Source organism: Vidua chalybeata, chromosome 1 (genome assembly GCF_026979565.1).
Source record: "Vidua chalybeata isolate OUT-0048 chromosome 1, bVidCha1 merged haplotype, whole genome shotgun sequence".
NCBI classification, from domain to species: Eukaryota; Metazoa; Chordata; class Aves; order Passeriformes; family Viduidae; genus Vidua; species Vidua chalybeata.
In genome coordinates this window covers 149,090,049-149,108,842 of record NC_071530.1, presented here as the reverse complement: position 1 = coordinate 149,108,842, position 18,794 = coordinate 149,090,049, and the positions used below count along the sequence as shown (strand labels likewise).

At 41.3% G+C, this 18,794-nt stretch overlaps 1 long non-coding RNA gene across 3 annotated transcripts in view; it reads left to right on the top strand.

Annotated features, from left to right (window-relative positions):
- Positions 1-18,794, top strand: part of LOC128790805 (uncharacterized) — a 62,586-nt gene that overhangs the window by 3,692 nt on the left and 40,100 nt on the right. For all 3 annotated transcript variants that reach the window (XR_008431869.1, XR_008431871.1, XR_008431870.1), the window contains 3 exons: positions 4,956-5,110; positions 8,862-8,957; positions 9,055-9,136. This is a non-coding gene — a long non-coding RNA (uncharacterized LOC128790805). The remainder of the gene's footprint in view (positions 1-4,955; positions 5,111-8,861; positions 8,958-9,054; positions 9,137-18,794) is intronic.

Sequence of the window (18,794 nt, the reverse complement as noted above, 5' to 3'; positions counted from 1 at the left end):
ATTTCTGTGTCTATGCTAAGCACGACTGCATAAATAAGAAATCTTCATTCTGTCCTGTAAGAACTGTGTGTTCTAGCCAGAGAAGACAGGACACACAGCTTGACCTGTGCTGCTCTGATATGTATCAGACAACCTTTTGCAGTCTGGAAGTCCATTTAAAAACACACCTCTCAGGATTTTAAACTCCTTATCGCTAAATACAGTTCTTATGTTCTTATCATCAAGGTCATTCATAGGGCAAGGGATGTATTTTGAACAAAACTCAGGGAGTCAGGTTGACATATTCTCTCCAATGTTAGCATTTCTCATTTTATATTCCTTCTTCCGGAATAATGAATCAGGAGACTTCTGGGAATCTGCAGTGAAACATCTTTACTGACAGACCTAACATTTCTTTCATTCAGGACAGTTCACTTTCTAAATTTACACTGAAATTAGCAACCAAGCAACTACTGACTATGCAAATCAAATCAAATCAGGATTTTCAAATTAGGGCTCTGCACAGGCTTAAAATTCCTCTCTCAGTGCCTCAGAGACTTATTGCCATTCTTAATAATGCTACAAAAACCTACTATGATAATTCTTTATTGTTGCAGGTGTTGTCTAACTGACTGCAATGACTTTTGGCCTCAAAATTATTCTGTAAGAGGTCACCAGGTTGAGCATAGACATGTCAGAGGGGAAGGGGGACAGTTCAGAGATCTCTGCACCTATTAACAGTTTTATTTGCATCTTCTTTCTTTTTTACTTGGCTTGTCTGGTTTGTGCTGTCACCATTTATGGTACTACAGGATACAAATTTTCTGCAACATTGACTGTTATTTGTCATGCATCTCTTTAAGAATACATGGATGTGTTTCACTGGCATTACAGAAAAATGCCAGCATGGAGCAGGTTTTACAATGTGTCACCGTGGGATTTGTGTTATCAGCTTGAACTTGCCCATATGCTGGAGAAGTCACCTACAGCCTCCTATTTCCTCAGCTCTTGACCTATGGAAATGTACCCCCTGTTCAACCTTTTGTAGGGAAACATGCCCCTTTAAAGCTCAGATCCCTGTGATTTATCCACATGTGCTGAAGGATTTTGTTGTGCTTCTCTGTCACCTCTGAGAAAGGCAGAGCATGTACTAAAATCAGGCAGCAAAGGCCTGGAGCTGTGCTGTCTCCATCCTCAGAGGTTTTCAAGAAGACATCGAAGAAAAACTCTGAGCAAACTGGGCTGATTTGACAGCTGACCCTGCTTGGTGCAGGAGGTTGGACTACAGATCTCCTGAGGTTCTTGCTGACATGGATGATTCTGCCATTCTCGGGGGCTCTGTATACTAACACAGCAGGAGGGTTAAAAATTTGTATATGAAGGAAGCAAGATGTTAGAATTGTAGCAAAGAAAACGGAAAATCCTCAGGCAGTTGTACAGTCAGTGACCTTTCAAATGGACACAATTTTTCTGTGATGGGATGACTGAGTCCCAAGGAAATAGCTTTGGGTGTCAATGCAGCACTTATTTCTCATCACCTCTATACTTCTGATACGGAGGCTGGCTGTAGTTTTATTTTTTAAAGAAAAAAAAGTGGTGAAAATCCTAAGAGGGAAAAAAAGGAGATTAGCTTTATCACAGCCCCCGCATCTAGAGAGATGTAGCAACACAGAGCTGTCAGGCCTTGGCAAAGAACCAGATTCATATGAGTGTTCTGAATATTAGAAACACTTTGCATTGTAGATACTGTGAGATATTCCTGAGGCTACAGAAGAGCTTATTCCTGAATCTCATCACTCCAGGGGCAGTTTTAGCAGAGTTTTATTTATGTGGGATGCATAACATGTTCCTCAAATCTGACTGGATTAATATGACATTTATTATACTTCCAGTTCTTTACCATCTGGCACAATCTCAGGCAGCCAAGCAGATTTTGCAGCTGCTTTTTATAGTAGCATTAAGATTTCATAACATTTGTTCTTTTATAGCATTGCTGTAAGAGAAATGCAGACTGAGAATTCCTGAAGTGGTGGGACAAGAGAGACAAGAGGTCAATTAGTGCACAGATTGTCAATCAGATACAGAAAATAAAATTTCAGATCAGGTTTTGTGTAATAGCTTCTTGTATACATCACTGTAAGAAACCTTAAAATACATCAGCATAGATATCATCATTCATAACTATGAACTGCTTTTTGCTTTTTTAAATTTAATAAAGTGTGCTTGCTTTTTCTCCCTGGAATCTGGAGACTCTCTTGAGATACTCCACTGTGTTCAGAAAAGATCTTTCAGCAGTTTCATAGCTCAACAAAAACACCATATAGTAAACTTCACTCTTAATTAATTTTAGCTTAGTTCAGTGCACATTAAAAGCCACTTTCCTTCTTCATATTTCGTAGCAGCCCTTACATCTCTCTTGTTATGAAAAAACAGCATATGTAAAACAAAATTATCTTTGTTATATAAGAAACAATCTTCTCTAAGCTTGTGAAGCCTTTATGTATGAAAAGGTTTTTCATTTTTAAATATCCACATAACAAGGCTGTTGAAGAAGATTAATCCAAGCTTGGATCCAACCAGAATAGCCATCTTATTTTTCATGTAAAATAACCAGCTTCCAAGTGACCTCTGCTTGCCTCCAGATAAAAAATGCTTTAAGAAGAACCAGAGAAAGGCAGCACAGACCAAGTATCCTTTAGAGCAGCCTAATACTGAGAATTCACAGGTATTAGCCAGAATGGCTGTGGGTAGTGTGAGACCATCCTAACTTGTCAGCATTCCATGCTGCCACTCCTCATTCCTACGTTGTGAAGCAAAACCTCATGGAAATCTTTTGTAAGCACAGAAGGGACAGAACAATCTCACATCATTGTATCCAAAGCTAGGAAGATGTGGACTAAACAGATGGACCACAAGGTGGTTGAAAACTGGCTGGACCATCAGTTTGAAGGGTTGGGGTGAACAACTTGAAATCTGACCTGAGTGAATGGCATTCCTCAGTGTTTGATACAGGGCTAAAAATACTTGGCACATCTTCCCCATGGATGTGGGCCATGGGGTGAAAGATGTCCTCAGCAAGCTGTGGATGCCACCATGGGCGAAGGCTGAAGGGTGGAGTGGCCATAAGAGAAGGCTAAGGAGAACCCAAGTGCCATTCTCCTGAAGAGGGGTCATAAAGAAGAGCAACACAAACTCAGAGGCACACGGTGGGAGCACAAGAGACAACAGCTGAAAGTTGCAGCAAGGGATTTTTGATTGAATACAAGGAAAAACGTTTTTACCACGAGAACGATGAAGCACTTCAGCAGGTTCTCCAAGGAGCCAGTGTGACCTTCCTTAGAGATTTTAGAAACTTGGCTGGATGAGAAGCAGAGTAACTGGATCTAACTATGAAGTTGTAGCTGCTTTGAGCAAATAGTTGGACTAGAGACCTTCAAAGGTCCCTTTTAAATGACATTCGTCTTTGATTCTGTAATTAAGCCCATATTGCTTTATTTTCGCCCAAGGTTCCTTAGAGATTTAACAGTGCAGCAGACAGAAAACAAAGTTCAACTATTTGCATGGCTAAACATATTGTCTACTTTTAGGTGTACTGGTATAGCACTATAAAGGGAGTGTATTTAAATATTGCCTGACATATCAAATATAGTAATTAAACATGTGCTGCTGTGTCATGTATGACTGAAACTGGGCAGAACATAACCTCATAAATAATTAACTCCCAGTTAATCATGTGTCAACTCCTACAGTGAGAACAAGGAGGATTCTACACAATTGGCTTTATAGAGAAAAGGGCATTTGTACAAACATTACCCAATAGTCTGTGCTTGTTTTCCATGTTGTACTTCTAATGTTAAAAAAAACCCATATTTTGGGTTGGAAATGGCAGTGTGTCCTCACTGTCTTGTTTTCTGTGGCTCTTGTTTTTTCCTCCATAATGGCTATTTCAGTTTTCTGTAGGGGCATCCAGTTAGTTGAAAAGCAGAGAGAATATCTCACTTACCAGGGTGAATTATTCATAAAAAATACTTTAAATAATTTTTAGAGGAATTTATGTTTCATTTTCTGGCACAGTTGAATCTAGTGTTGTTTTCCTTGTTTTAATTTATTGTTCTTTGTTGTTTGGAAAATTTTTCAGAGTTGATTGACCTGTAACCTATAAGAGAAACCCACCAAAATATAACATTTTACATGAGGAAGTAACATAAACTGACATAAATAGAAATGACTGAAAATTATAAAAGTGGGTTCATATTCCACAAAGATTACCCTAATGTCCAATTTTCAAGTGTCAGAAAGAGCAAACCATTAATGACATCTGGCCTTCCTGTTGCAGGATGATTTTCCTGAAGGGTGGCTCTTAGTTTTCTGTGTTTGCAGAGCACACACAGCACCAAGAGCCCAGCTTGTTTACCTGCCAAGTTATAATATGTTACAGGAGTGTTCATGGTGACTGTGGAAAAAAAAACAAAACAAAACAGAGTTCTTTTATTTTATTAAGAGTTGTTGTGAGGGCAAAGACAGTTACTGGAGTGGAAAAGAAGTTTGTCATATGATTTGGGAAAGCTTCCTCCTAAGAGAAGCAGTGACTCAGAAAACACTGCTCATAGCTCCTGTATTATTGTCACCAATGCTGTTCACCTACTGAGAGTAAAAGTGACGTAATATAAAAACATATAGAATTATAGTTTGTATTAAGTAAGTTTGTATGAAAACTAAAGCTAGAGTTAGAAATAAATTTATTTGTACTTTTACGGAGAATGCCAATTACTTTTATGTCCTGTCTAAAAAAACGTATTGTTTAGAGTTTTCACATTGTGCAGAGTGAAGGCATAAACAACAATGTTTTCTTATTCGTTCTGTTCTCGACTACATTTTTTGTATTGGCAAGTTCACTTGCTGCATCTTTCCTATAATTAAGCGTTCAGCTCTTTTTCTTTTTTTTTTCTTTTTTTTTTTTTTTTTTTATTCCTCAGGATCAATCCCACACAACTCATTATCGCATTGCAACCTGAGACTGGAAATGCCTGAGGGCGGGAGGCGTTTCTCCGAGTGAAGCTCAGTCATCCTGCAGAGCAGGGCACCGGTCCAAGGCTGCGGAAACAGCACAACAATAACCAACGGCTTTCTGGTATCTCTGTTGAAGTTCTCCATTGTTTTAAAGGAAAGCTGGTTTACGTCTTTCAGCAGATTGGCCCGGTTGGCCCCTTCACCGAACATGGCTGGAAGGGACATGAATATAAAGTGTGAAATACATCAGTCTGCATTGTCCCTGTTGCACCAAAGGAGAGGTGATTTTTAGAGCACGTTAGGAATGTGCAGTTTGGCACAGCCGTGTGAGGCATTCCTTTCAGATCTTTCCTCAGGCACTGCAAGTTGCTCATAGGTCAAAAAGCCAATCATACACTGATAGAATCCATGTGTCTTTGATGACCACAGTACATGCTGCTCATAAAAGCTGGTTCAACAAAATTTCTGGTGCCTTTCTCTGTCTTTCTGTGGCTATAATTACAAAAAAGTAGCATTGTCTAATTGAGAAAGTACATTAGTGGAGTTCATAAATGAATCTACAAACAGATTTTTCTGAAAAGCCTCTTCTTTAATTCATATTTCTCTGGGTTTTCTCCCACATTTAACAAGATTTTTCATGGAAGCTTTCTTACAGAGATTTGCTGCCAATATATTGCAGCACCAGTAGAGAGCTGACTGACTTGAACAAGATACGATCACCTCTTCATAATGACATGCACGATTACCCCTGCAAATCATGCAATTATGATAAAGATTTCAAAGGAAAGAAGGTAATTTATTTATGCACTGTCCAGAAACATTCAGTGTCTTGTGGAGCAAAACCTGAATCTCAATATGGAAGTCTTTATAGAGTAACTGTAACAAGACCAATCAGGAAGGAATCAAAGACTTTATTATTAAAGCAGTACCAAGAAAAGTGCTACAAGGCACTGTGCTGCAGTATAGAGTTACAATATGCTATAAAGGCTGCATTTATTTCAATATTAACGTCTTTAAAAAGCAGCAAATTTTGTTTGTGAGACTGCAACCCTCGAGTTTCCAAGTGATCTGGACCTTTCTAATTTTTGTCAAATGACAACAGCCAAGCCTTCTGTTTTTCAGCACAGCCAAAAAGCAAGCCTTAAATATAAACAGCATTAAAGCCTTGGCACTAGTAGAATTTGTAATTCAGCACTAAGCCAACTATTGAATTTATTTTTCCTAGCACCTAAATACCCCATGGGCTTATAACACCACTGATGCTCAGTGCCCCACAGGCCCATGGCACAGAAGAGCTTACAGAGCCCACAGCCAAGCAACATGGGCTTGTTTTGTCTTTATTCTCTGAGTACAGATGGCATTCAGTTCTGCTTAGTTAAAATAAATATCAGAATTTAAATATAACTGCCACATCCTCCAGACAAGTGATTGCATAAATATGCAAAGTCTGTGGCCTTGCTTTCATATTAATTTTAACTGCATCTCACTTACATCATCAGACATTTTATTATCTTTCACTACCTGTCTCATTTCAGACAGCAAAGCCAACTCCAACACATTCCCACTCTATGATAACACAACATCCATGGCTACCTCTCTAGTCAACAGCAGAGCTCTGACGTGGTGTGCTTACCTCTCCAGCTGCCACCAAGGAAAAGGAGAAGGTGAATGAGATGAAGACTCAAAGGTTGCCAGTGCATAAGCAACAGATACTGACTTCTGCTTTCCCATTCTGTTCAAGGTAGAAAGAGCATGCCCAGCTCTTCACAGCTGTCCCATGAGGTTTCTAGCTCAGGTCATCTCATTCATCCTGTTTCCTGTGCCAGAGAGTGCTTAGTCTCAGCCAGGCATCTGTTCTCACTCCCTAGGATGACAGGGGTCAAATTGCCTGTGATCACAGTAACCCTGAACTATGCACACTAGAAAAATAGGGTTTTTAAAAGTATCCTCTGGTTTCAGTGCTCAACATTCGTTAGGGTTGTTTTCACCCGGTGGCTAAAGCACCACTGAAAAGTGTAATGGAAATGCCCAGTGAATAATTTTGTCCTTTGTCATGTACAAGACCTTTTCTGATTTGCCACAGGGGAACATGCAAGGTTTCTGTGAAAGCAAAGGGTCGGGATGGAGGCTGAGGCCATCGAGTTTTTCAGTTGTATGGAGTTTACAGTGTTTACAGACTGCCTGACCCTTACCTTTGGGAATGGAACTCTCAGTGGTTCCTACAGAAGTCATTAGAACTTGTACTTCAGTGGTGCCTAAAGCCATCAGGATCCAGATTTTGTTAAACGCAATATGAACTCGAAGTCTTTCCCCTAGGGAACATTTTCTCTCTATCTTTCCTCACCCTCATTGCATATTCTGCCCCGAGGCAGAATAGAAGCAGTTAGAGGTAGCTGTAACATGACTACTGTCATGTGAACACATCTCACTGCAAACTGTGGGCATGCCAATACTGATTTCTCTTCACATTTACAATTTCGTGGCATTCAGCCACCATCAGTAATGGTTAAGTCTGAATTGCAAATTAGTCTCTGGTCTCCCCTCCTGCAAATCACCTACAAATCCAGTTTTAATTCCTTCTAATTGATAAAGAGAGGTGAAATTCCCATTCCTGAGCACCCTGTCTAATTTCCGTGTTAGCCTTGCTTCAAGCAGGGGGATTGAGCTAGACACCTCCAGAGTTCCCCTCCAACTTGAGTTTTTCTTTGATCCTACATTTTATAGGAGATGCTGTATTGAGTGACCATGTCCAGGTGTTGTCAGTGGAGGAGCTGCAGGGGTGGTGTCTGTGAGAAGAGGCCAAGGACTCCCCTGTGTCAGAGCCAGCTCCAGCCAATTCCAAAATGGACCCACCACAGAACACAAATGGGACAATCAGCTACACTGATGGCACCTCTGGGAAAACAGTTTAGAAAGGACAAAAAATCTGCACAGCAGCTGAGAGGAGTGAGAAAAATGTGACAGAAACAATGCTGTCAAGTTCAGTGAAGGAGGGGAAGAGGTGTTCCAGGTAGATTCCCTTGTAGCTCAAGGAGAAGACTGTGCAGGTTGTCTCCCTGGAGCCCATGGAAGACCCCTCTGGAGCAGGTGGATATACCCTGAAGGAAGCTGCAGCCTGTGAAGAATCCACACCAGAGAACTCTGTAGCCTGTGGAGAGGAGCCCATTCACGAGCAGTTTTCTGGCGGGACCTGTGGCCCATGGGGGACCTGTGTTGGAACAGTCTGTTCCTTAAGGTCTGTATCCCATGAAAAGGACACACCCTGGAGCAGTTCTTGAAGAGTTACAGCCCATGGGAAGGCCCCACCCTGGAGAAGTACACGAAGGATTCTTTCCTGTTAAAGGGACTCCACACTGCAGCAGGGGAAGAGTGTGAGGAGGAAGGAGCAGCAGAGAAGAAGTGCTGTGGGCTGACCACAACCGCTATTCTGCATCCCCCTGCTTTGAAGAGAGAGAGGTGGGGGTGTAGAAGAGTTCAGAAGAAAGAACTGAAGTTGAGCCTAGGAAATAGGAGGGAGTGTCTTCTCACTATCCTGCTTTATCTTTAGTTGGCAATATATTAAAATAATTTCCTCCAGTCTGTTTTGCCCATGATGGTAACTGATAAGGGATCTGTCTGTCTTTATCTTGACCTGTGAGCTTTTCCATCTCATTCCTGACCCCATCCTGTTGAGGAGGGAGAGGGAGAGCAACTGGGTGGTGTTTGTCAGCCAGCAAAGGTCAAATCCATCACTGCAGAGACTGAAACAATAAAACTTTCAGTTGTCAATTCAAATTATTTCAATTGTCAGTTTAAGTTCTTTACTTGCATTGCTATTTTTTGGGGTAAAAAATACAAGCTTGATACGTGTAACACAGATGATTTCTCAACAGGTTAAGAAAAACAAGAACCCTGTAACAACACAGTACTAAAGGCTGGCAAACCAGAGTTACTGCAGACTGAAGGACTGATTGGTTTCACATCCAAAGGTGAGCAGGAGTCATTGCTATCTGCCTTCCTCCACTGCAGCTATTTTCGTTTTAATTTTTAATCCTCTGCTCCCACTGGTGTCCACTTTTTTTCCAGAAGCAGGAAAAAAATTACTTCTGGTAACACTGAAAGGAATAAGGAAAGTACAAGCCTGGAAAAAGGCTACACACATTTACTGGTGAGTACTGTGCAGCATTTTTCTTGCATGTGCTGCTTTAAATGTTTCAAACTAGATTCTTGCAAATCAAACAGAAACAAAGCTCCTAAATCTCAGCAGCTGCAGAACAGTTACAGGCCCAATGACAGCTAAGGAATTAACAATGCCAAGTGAAGAATGTCAGAGGAGGTTTGCAATTAGATATTAGGAAGAAATTCTTTACTGTCAGGGTGGTGAGGCACTGGCACAGGTTGCCCAGAGAAGCTGTGGATGCCCCATCCCTGGAAGTGTTCAAGGTCACGTTGGATGGAGCTCTGAGGAACCTGGTCTAGTGGAAGGTGTCCCTGTCCATGGCAGGGGTTGGAACGAGATGATCTTTACAATCCCTTTCAACCCAAACTCTTCTGTGATTCTGTGATAATGATTCTCCTGGGAAAGAAAGGGGAAATTCTCTATGCTATTGATGCATTTATATGACAGATATGACAGCTGTTTGTGGCACATTGTAAGTATGCATGCTCTTCCTGGAAGGAGCCTGCCTTTGTGAGGGGGTGCAAATATCCTGGATGCAAATCATGGAACTGTAAACAAAGGTAGTGTGGGCCAATGTGGCAAAGAAAACAGTTGCTGCTCTGTAACCAGGTAATACTTATCTTCCAAGACTACCCACTAGTAACCAACTACGCAAAAGCTGGTGACAGGTAAGGGTATTCCACAGCATTTGAATTTCTGAGCTTCACTGTCAAGTAGCTTTTGATGTTAGCATATGTTAGCAGGCCAAAGCAAGTGTTCTGTCCAGCCTGTCATGCTTCAGGGCTGTAGATACTGCTTACACGCAGCAGGATATAAAGATGATTGCTAAGTTTTGAAAGTGTACTTCCTGCTTGTAACAACTGTGGAGCAACTTAGACCAGCATTCAAACTGACATTGAGATAAGACCACTGAGAACAGAAGGATCTTAGCCTGGATTTCAGCTTGGATACTTCAGATGGTACCTAAAGATTATTGTGATAAATCTCAGATTAGTTGTTCTAATAAGGGTACAAGAGATGCAAGAATAAATAATACGTACATATGGAAAAATTGCTAGTTTCTCAAGAAACATTCGCATAGCTGTATCTTTCCAGTTACAACTGATGACGAAAAAATCCCACCCTAAAAGTCATCTGGCATTCAGTGCCTAGTCTGCCATTGGAATGACTAAGCAGATGATTATGGAGGGTTTTTGCACCTTTTTGTTTTGACTGCTAACAATTACTAAGACTGGCAAATGACTCTGCCTGAGAGGTTAGCTCAAAGTTTATAGTTCAGATGAACAAAAACTAACAAACTGGATTTTCCTTCCCTGACAGCCCACTTGTGTTGAGTAGTACCAGCAGCACTTTCTGTATGATGCACAGTAATGCTGTTATTTAGTTCCTCTTGTTTAGAAATAAAATAATCCTATCTGCACCTCTCTTCACCATATCTCATGTCTGTAATATCACAAGGGAAAAATCAGTGTGCAGCTTTCTCCTCTGTCAGGCAGTGTTGGTTGCCATCATGCCTGGACACAACCTGAGCTGCCTTCTTCTTCATTTCACATCTGTGCAGATAAAACATACAGTAGCTCCACAGGATTTCTTTTATCCAGCTTATTTACCTTACTCCATCTGTTCAAAGCAAAGAAACACTGTGAACAGGGCAGGTAAAAGGCTGAACTAGATGTACAGAGGTAATTAGCTCTGTTATATTCTATTCAGCTAGTGCTCTTCAAATTTAATAAACAAGGAGATCTTTCAGGCACAGATGGAGAGTGTACTTCCTTCTTCTATTCTTTCTTTGGAGTGTAAGCACATCCTAAATGGAGGCAAGGAATTTCAAAAGTACCTACTGGTTTTGACTGTGTTTTTATATATTGAGTTTGAAGTAGCTTAATAGAAATTTTCAGAAAGGCTGCCTCTGTGACTGTGGATTCAGCCAATATAAATTGGACATGTACAGCCATGTGGCCTCTTGGCAGCTGAGGACATCTCTGAGGAAACTTCAGGGGAAAAGATTTACCCTCTCTCTAAAAGACAGAAATCAGATAAAGTGCAGTTGAACTGTGGACTTCCCATCCCTTCTCTTCTGCTGCTGATAACAGAGGAGAAAAAGCCACAATTATTCATTCCTGCCAGTGTGTGAAATCAAAGCCCTGTTTTCTCCAAACGATCTACTTGGAAAGAACTGTTTGCTATAACTGAGCTCTCGGGTTTCCCCCACCACAAAGTACTCCTTTTATCTTCCTTTTTATGTGCAGTGCCTTCCAGCTGAGAAAATCCCAGGTCTTTTTGCTATGGCCACTTAACTCTTGGTAGACCTAGTCTCAGATACCCCTGGAAAACTGCCTATTTGATTTTCACTGAGACTCAGCAATCCTGTTTCAGGTTTCACAGAGACTTTTAAAAAAATTAACTTGATAAAATACACCAGCATATGTGTCCACAGCCACAGAGTGAGCTCCTGTCTGAGCTTGCCTGAAACCAGAGCTCAGGACTTGTTAAATTAATTTAACATCAGCCTACACAGATCATCTAACCCACCACCTCCCTTCAAGGACAGGGAAATACTTCCCATGTCATAAACTTCCCTTTTGGTGTAGGGTGATCAGACACATAATTGTCTGGAAGAGGAAGAATGCTGTTCCTCTATGGGCTCCAGCTCCGAAGGTCATGAGGAGAAGGCAGGAGTCATTTCAATTGCTAATGACAGAAAATATTCACTCAAATACATTTAGTGTGTCAAGTGGCACTTTAACAATCCTTTGAGGGCAAGATGGACACAGCTGCAGGCAACTGCTTCTGTCTAGGCAGGAATAGGGCACGGAGGGGTCACATTTGCTCAATCCTGAATTATCTTGCACAAATCACATTAGAAAGACTTTTTCTAAAGGCTTTTTGAAAGACATAAGATTTGACAACAACTCTTTAAACTAGGACAGAGAAAATCTCCTAAGTTTAAGAAATAGTAGATAAATCTTTGCAGTAATTCAAAAGGATACAAAACCTGGAGGGTCTGTTTTCTGGGAAATGTATTCAAGATGCAGTTACATGTCACAAATAACTGTAACTTCATACAAAGCCTTTTTCAGAGAGGTTCTCCCAGTTGTCTTCACTGCAGCAGATGAAGAGTGTTCAGGGTCAGTGGGCCGTGTCAGGAATTGCCTCTGAGGAGTTTTATGAGATTAAAAGTCTGAGTTCTTTGACAGTTATTTTCTGTTCCAAATAATAGTTTCAAACCCAAATTTTATGTGGGTTTAGCTATGATGCTTCCTTCATTACAGTTCCTCACTTGTGCTGAGATGGGCTTACTGTATTGACAGGAAAGTGCTGGCTCTAAGTCTTGCGGTGTATTTTTGTTCTTCCATGCCAACACACATAAATAGTTCTTGTCACCCCCAGTGAGATGTCTTTTATTTCTTGAAATCAACACATACTGTACTGAAGTCAGAGCAGCCACCAGTATTTTAGACACTGAAAATGAAAATAAAATCCAATCTGATACAGCAGAGGCTGCAATTGCTAAAAAATCCCTTTGGCAATTTTCATCTTAATGATTTCCTTTGCTGATATCAAAAGGCTATGGCCTAGCAGCTTCCAATTTCTGCACTCATTGCCTGGCTAAAATCATGCTGCCTTTTTAAAAAATGATTCGAAGAGTTTTCCCTGGCCTGATTAATTTAACAATACTCTTCAATGATATTTAAACAACTTAGACATGGTCATGAATTAACCTTCATAACCTCCATTACAAATTCATGGGTATCATACTTACTACACAAATTAGTTACTGTTAGATGTTCAAACAATCAATTTCACACTTTCTCTCATGCTTTGGGCTTACAAAAATATTTACAGAGCTCTCTCATTAGCTTTTCTCAAATCCTTCATTAAAATTTCTTTTGCAACAATAGAGAAGCCTTGGCAACAGCTCATACCCTGAGCTGGATGCCTATCACACTCATCGGGATTGCTTCACCGTTGCCTTAAATTCCCCTCCGTGACTGTACCCATCTGTTGTTTCATGTCTTACACCTCAAAAGCAATTTGGGGCAGGATTAGCTTTTCATTTCAGATTTTTATTGCTTCAGTCACAATGGGATCATTTTCTATGACAGAAATTCCAAAATGCAACATGCTCAGCAGTGAACAAATGGGGAAGACAGATAGGGAAAGGCAAAACGAGTTGCTTAAAATATCCTGTGAAAGCTGGGAATCAGGGCACTATTCATCTTTCTGTGTTTGCATCCTTTTTCTCACAGCTGTCATCCTTCTCATTACAGAGGAAGTCCAGGCATTCTAGTAAGGATGAAAGTCAAATTAAAAAAAAAAAAAAAAAAAAAAAAAAGAAGGAATATTAGAATGGGTAATTCTAGGGAAAGGGAAAAGTTACTCATCCAATTTCCCAAGAGCTCATAAATATGAGCCAAGCTCATGTAAAACGTGTCATGGGTGTCTTTAACCACTAGGAGCCGTATTCAGACCATCTCCTGCCTGTAACGGATCTGGCAAATTTTATCATTTAGGTCGGGGGAATAGAATCATAGAGTCAGAGAACCATTTAGATTGGAAAAGATCTCCAAGATCACTGAGCCCAACCAGTTAAGATCTAACACCATCCAGGGCTGCCAGACACTGTAATCACCTACACCTCATTCATCCTTATGTTTGGAACTGCCCAGGAAGGCTCAACATGTCTCAGCCTGACCCGAGTCTAGAGCTTATGCTCTACTTCCAGTCTGGCTTTCCTCACTGTCCCAGTGCAATCTCATCACACGCAGCACAGACAGCCAGTAGTGGCAGAGCTGGAGGGAGGGGATGTGGTTCTACTGAATCTTACACAAAAACTTTAGGCAATATTTTTAAAGAGGGTTGTCGGCATTTCTGGTTCTGGAGGGGTTTGTAGCTATAACTCTTTTCAGGATGTCACTTCAGCTAAAGAGCCAGTTTAATTTTCACCCGTCCTCTTTTCACAACACTCTGGAGTGGTGGCAAACATGGCTTGGCTGGAATTGTTAATTGCTGTGGGTTTATATAGAGGTTTTTCCTTCTGTTTGCCTGAAAACCTGATGATGTTGGGCATTTGATTGTTTTCAATACCTGTTCTTGCAAATCTTGGAATGTTCCCCCTTGAGGGATTTTGCACTCCAGTGATATTCACCATTTCAAAGCTCAGATATCCCAAATGACTTTTGAAAAGTATACCAGGGCACTTGCAGAATGACTGGAATCTCTCTATCCACTGCCTGGTTACCAAACAGGCTTGAAAATATGAGATGCTTAATGAAAAAATCCTGATCTCTGCCACTTTCCTCAATCAAGTTCTGTCCAGTGTGACCAATTTACACTCACACAAGTCTGCAGGACAATTCACAAGCAGATACAGAATTCAATATCTCAGAAAATTATTTAGAAGCCAAAACTTTTGTTGGATATTTTGCTATCTGAGGAAGTCAATAATATACAAATTTTTAGATATTATGGGTATGATTTATCACAGCAACTTCCACAGCCTCAGCTACACTGGCCACCCTGGAAGCTGAAACCCATATTTCCCAGACTAGTACAAATGTGACCAGGGAAGATTAAGTTATTGACACTTCAAGAGATATTTAATTTCTGTGTGATGCAACAGGATTGCAGAGCTGTACAGTCCTCACATAAAGAAGCAGCACTCAATGAACACCTGAATAACCTACAGATGAAATTTGGTCCCATGAGGTTTAGAGTTCAACAGGTATGAGCCAAACACCACTTGCTACTATCACAGGTATGAGAAGCAGCAGCACTGAAGGCATCTTTAGTGAAGGGTGTGGGAGAGAGTGACCATTGTGTGCTGTTTGGATGTGGGTTTGAATCTATGTGCTTTGCAAACCTCGGATTAGAGGGGTAAATTTGGATGTTTTGCTAAATAGTACATGAATTATTTCAAAGATCAGACTGCATTTGCAGCATGGAGTGTGGAATGATGGCCTTTTCTAAAAGGAAGCAGTGACGTAGCTGTGCACCAAGTTTTGCTAAACCAGCTACAAAGAGAAATCTTCGTAGCAACCTGCAAAACCTGTAATGTACCTGCACCTGCACAAGTAATTTTTGAGCACCTGCACCAGTGAATCCTGGTTTCCTGAAGATTTGTGCTCTGGATGACTGACTTCCAAGCAAAATCACCAAGTGAAGGTTTTCCTGTAACAGCAGCACCTACAAGATATCCCTCCCACCTGGATTTGCTAATGATGCATGAGTTTGCAGCCTTTACTTTACTAGCTATGCTCACAGGTGCTTTGTTTTTCTACCCTGTTTTTTCTGCCTGTATCACAAAGGTGGCATGAATTTCTGTTCAGCATTTTGCCCTTTTGTCTTATTTGACTGAAAACAGATGTAAATATTATTAGCAAGAAGAGGAAGGATGGGAAAATCCATCAGGTGCCATGGTTCTGCAAGTCTCCACAGAAAATCAATCAGAAAATAAGGAATTTAGCTCCAGACAGCATTGGAGAAAGACAGGAAGATACAGCTGTCACTGGACAGAATGAAAATGCTCTGATGGTACAAAATAACAACTGTTTCACTCTCTGTGCAGGCTTCTTTCTAGGCAGCACAGAATATCCAAACCTTTTCCTCTGGAATCCAGCACTGAATGGATTTTTTGCTCCGCTTGAATATGCCGTTGTTGTACTTGGGAAGCACCTATATCTTTATCTGATCTTCATGTCGAAAAACAAGGATAGATAGGTAAATTTGCAAAATCTGCTTTTTATTTCCCTGTTTAGAGAAAATAAGTTCTGTTGAGTGGGCATGGAGAGAAGGGCTGACAACTTTGCAGAGACACACAAAAGCCTCCTTTGGCTGCATTCCCAGTAGAAAAACATTCACTGTCATGATACTGATTGTGTCATCATCCACACATCCACACATTTTGTGCTTTTGCAGGAGTTAATACTGGCTGTTGCAGATCCAGCTCTGGTGGAACAAGCCTCCCTACTCTGCAGAGTTAAATGTCTGCAGACAAGTGCACAATCATTTGTTTCTGCTCAGCTGCAAGGACAATGTAGACACAGTTATGTGCAAACAACTCCTTGCCTTGTAGGCAGCAAGTCACATGCCTGACATTAAGTGTTAATCATGTGCAATCTCATCTCTGGCCCTTGTCCAAATCCCTGCCTACCCTCCCATTTCTGAATGTACAGCATTAGGTGGCACAGAACACCTCAACTGAAACTCTCCTTGGTTTTATTGGAGTAACAGACCACAGTTCCTTTGGTGTTTATAGGCCCACTGGTGGGAACAGCCATGTGAATCCCAAACTACACACAGAAAGAAATGCACTTAAACATTTTACTACATTATTACACTATCTTTACTTCTAAAAACAGTTCAGAGACTTCCTACACAGCCTTGGCAGATCCTGGCCCCCATGGCCTGGTAGTTGTGGGTAGTAGGTGGCCTGAATTGCTCTCCTGAGCTCAGGGTGCCCTGTTATTCCATCTGTCTCTGACACCATAAGGTATGTCCATGCTATATATTACACCTGCCATGCAGAGTGAGCTGCCCAGCTGGAGCTGGTGCCTGCTTCTGGGTTCCTCCAGCCCTCTCTTCTCTGTCCCCTGGATCACTAAACAGAGCTGAGCATAGGGTTCAGCTGAACCAGAGGAAGCAGCAGCTGAACAGCAATCAGGAAGAGTTCAGTGCCATTCCAGCCCACCCCACTCCACAAAGTTCTAACCCCAGGGTCTCCTAAAGCCTCTGACCCTTGACTAAAAGGTTCTGTGGCCTGGGGATAGAGGTTTTATGGTATGATCAACAGGGCCAGGTTTAATCTGTGACATGAACACAGCCAGAGAAAGCAGATGGGTGATGTCTTTAAAGTTATATATTATAATGAAGTTATAACTAAATATACACAATTATAGCTATTTAGACACATTCTAGGAGGTTGCTGAGATCTAGCTTTGGAATGTTCTGTGCTTGACAGTCCAAATGCTGTTTGTGCACAGCCCACATAATGCCAGGGGCCAGCACAGCACTTCACCTGGGAAGAATTCCCTACAGGTTCCCATGGGAGCAGAGGTTGCTTGCACCCATGGCTCAGCAGAGCACGAGGGCAGCTGAGTACCATCCCCTCACTTGACAGGCTCTGAGATGTGGATACTCACTAATTTAAATATTCTAGCTAGAGGTTGTAGCACTTCAGATATGCTTTTTAACTTCAAAAAAGGCACACCTGACAGCACAAATTAGTCACAGCTAAGGAAAGCCTAAGAAAATGCATTAAAATTAGAGCAAAGACTTGGCTCCCAGGAGAGACTAGTGTTTTCATTAGCTGCAAAGTACAGATAAGATTTTGTGGCTGTTTCCTATTTACATTTTGAAAGCCAGAGTTGCTGGATATTCCCTTCAACTAGGAGCTCTTGAGTTGTTTTCCATGATTTCTGCACTAATCACTTCTGTTCTGGAAAATTCACTTCAAACCCATGTCAACCTCTAATGCAGGGAATCTTCAAGGAGCCAAAGGAATTCTTTTTGCATCCATCTATTTTTGTATCACTAAAACATCTTCCTGCTGTGGGCGCCTGCAACAAAGTCCTTGCTGTGAAATTCTTATCCAAGGTACAATAGAGAAAGAAAACTGGAGGGAAATATCCCTTTTGCAGGTTGTGAGCCAAGCCAAACCACAGATGCACAAATGCCAGATGTGACCACCTCTCACCACTCATGCTGCCCTGCTGCAGCTGGAGCAGGATATTTTGCCAGGAAGGAAATCACCCCCTCACCCCTGGTGGGATTTCACCTGGTATGCAGAAGGCTCTGGTGTGATGAGAAAGCCCCACCACTTCCTAAACAATTCTTCATGTCCCTCCTGTACCAGCAGGAGCTGCTACCTCACTGCTGAGGCTGCCCACGTTTTACAGGGAGCAGGAGGCTGCTGGGCAGCTGTCTCAGGCAGGATCATCCTGCCCAGGCAGCAGGATCTGTGGATGAGCAAGGATCTGGCTACAGTAAGGAGATCATAGGGGCTTTGGTTTATGGTCCAGCTCTAGCACTCTGCCAAGAAAGGATTTTGCTGTGTTATGTTCAGGACCACTAATTAGACTGTTTCCAGATGTTGCCCAGAGAGGGACGGTGAAAGAGGAAAGGAGGTGGTGGATTTGGTATTTTTATAAAAGGGAGAAGTTTGTTTTCTGACAGATGGATTGCATTTAAACAGCTTGGCAAAACTTTACCTTAGCTTCAAAAAACACACTTTACTACAAAGTGATTTCTGCTACAAAAAAAAAAAAAAAAAAAAAAAAATAAACCCTCTGGGGAAATAGGTTGGGTTTTATTCAAATATTTCAAATTATCATTTTAGCAGAGAAAGTGAGAAAAAAGGCCAGCTCAAAATTTCATATTGTCTTTCCCATGAATAATCCATCACTGTCTATCACATGCCATGCAGGTAGATGGGAAGGGAAGAGATGAGCTCCTGCTGGACCAGGACATGAGAGTTCAGAGTCAGAAGGAAGTTCTTCATTGTTATGGTATATGGAGACAATGCCTAGCCAGTCCCAAGAGCACAGAAAACCACAAGACTTTCATAACAAAGACAGAATTGTAGTTGTGGAGGAACAATTGGTTTAAAGGACAGATAAATTAAAGTTTGGCCATTTACCTGAAGCCT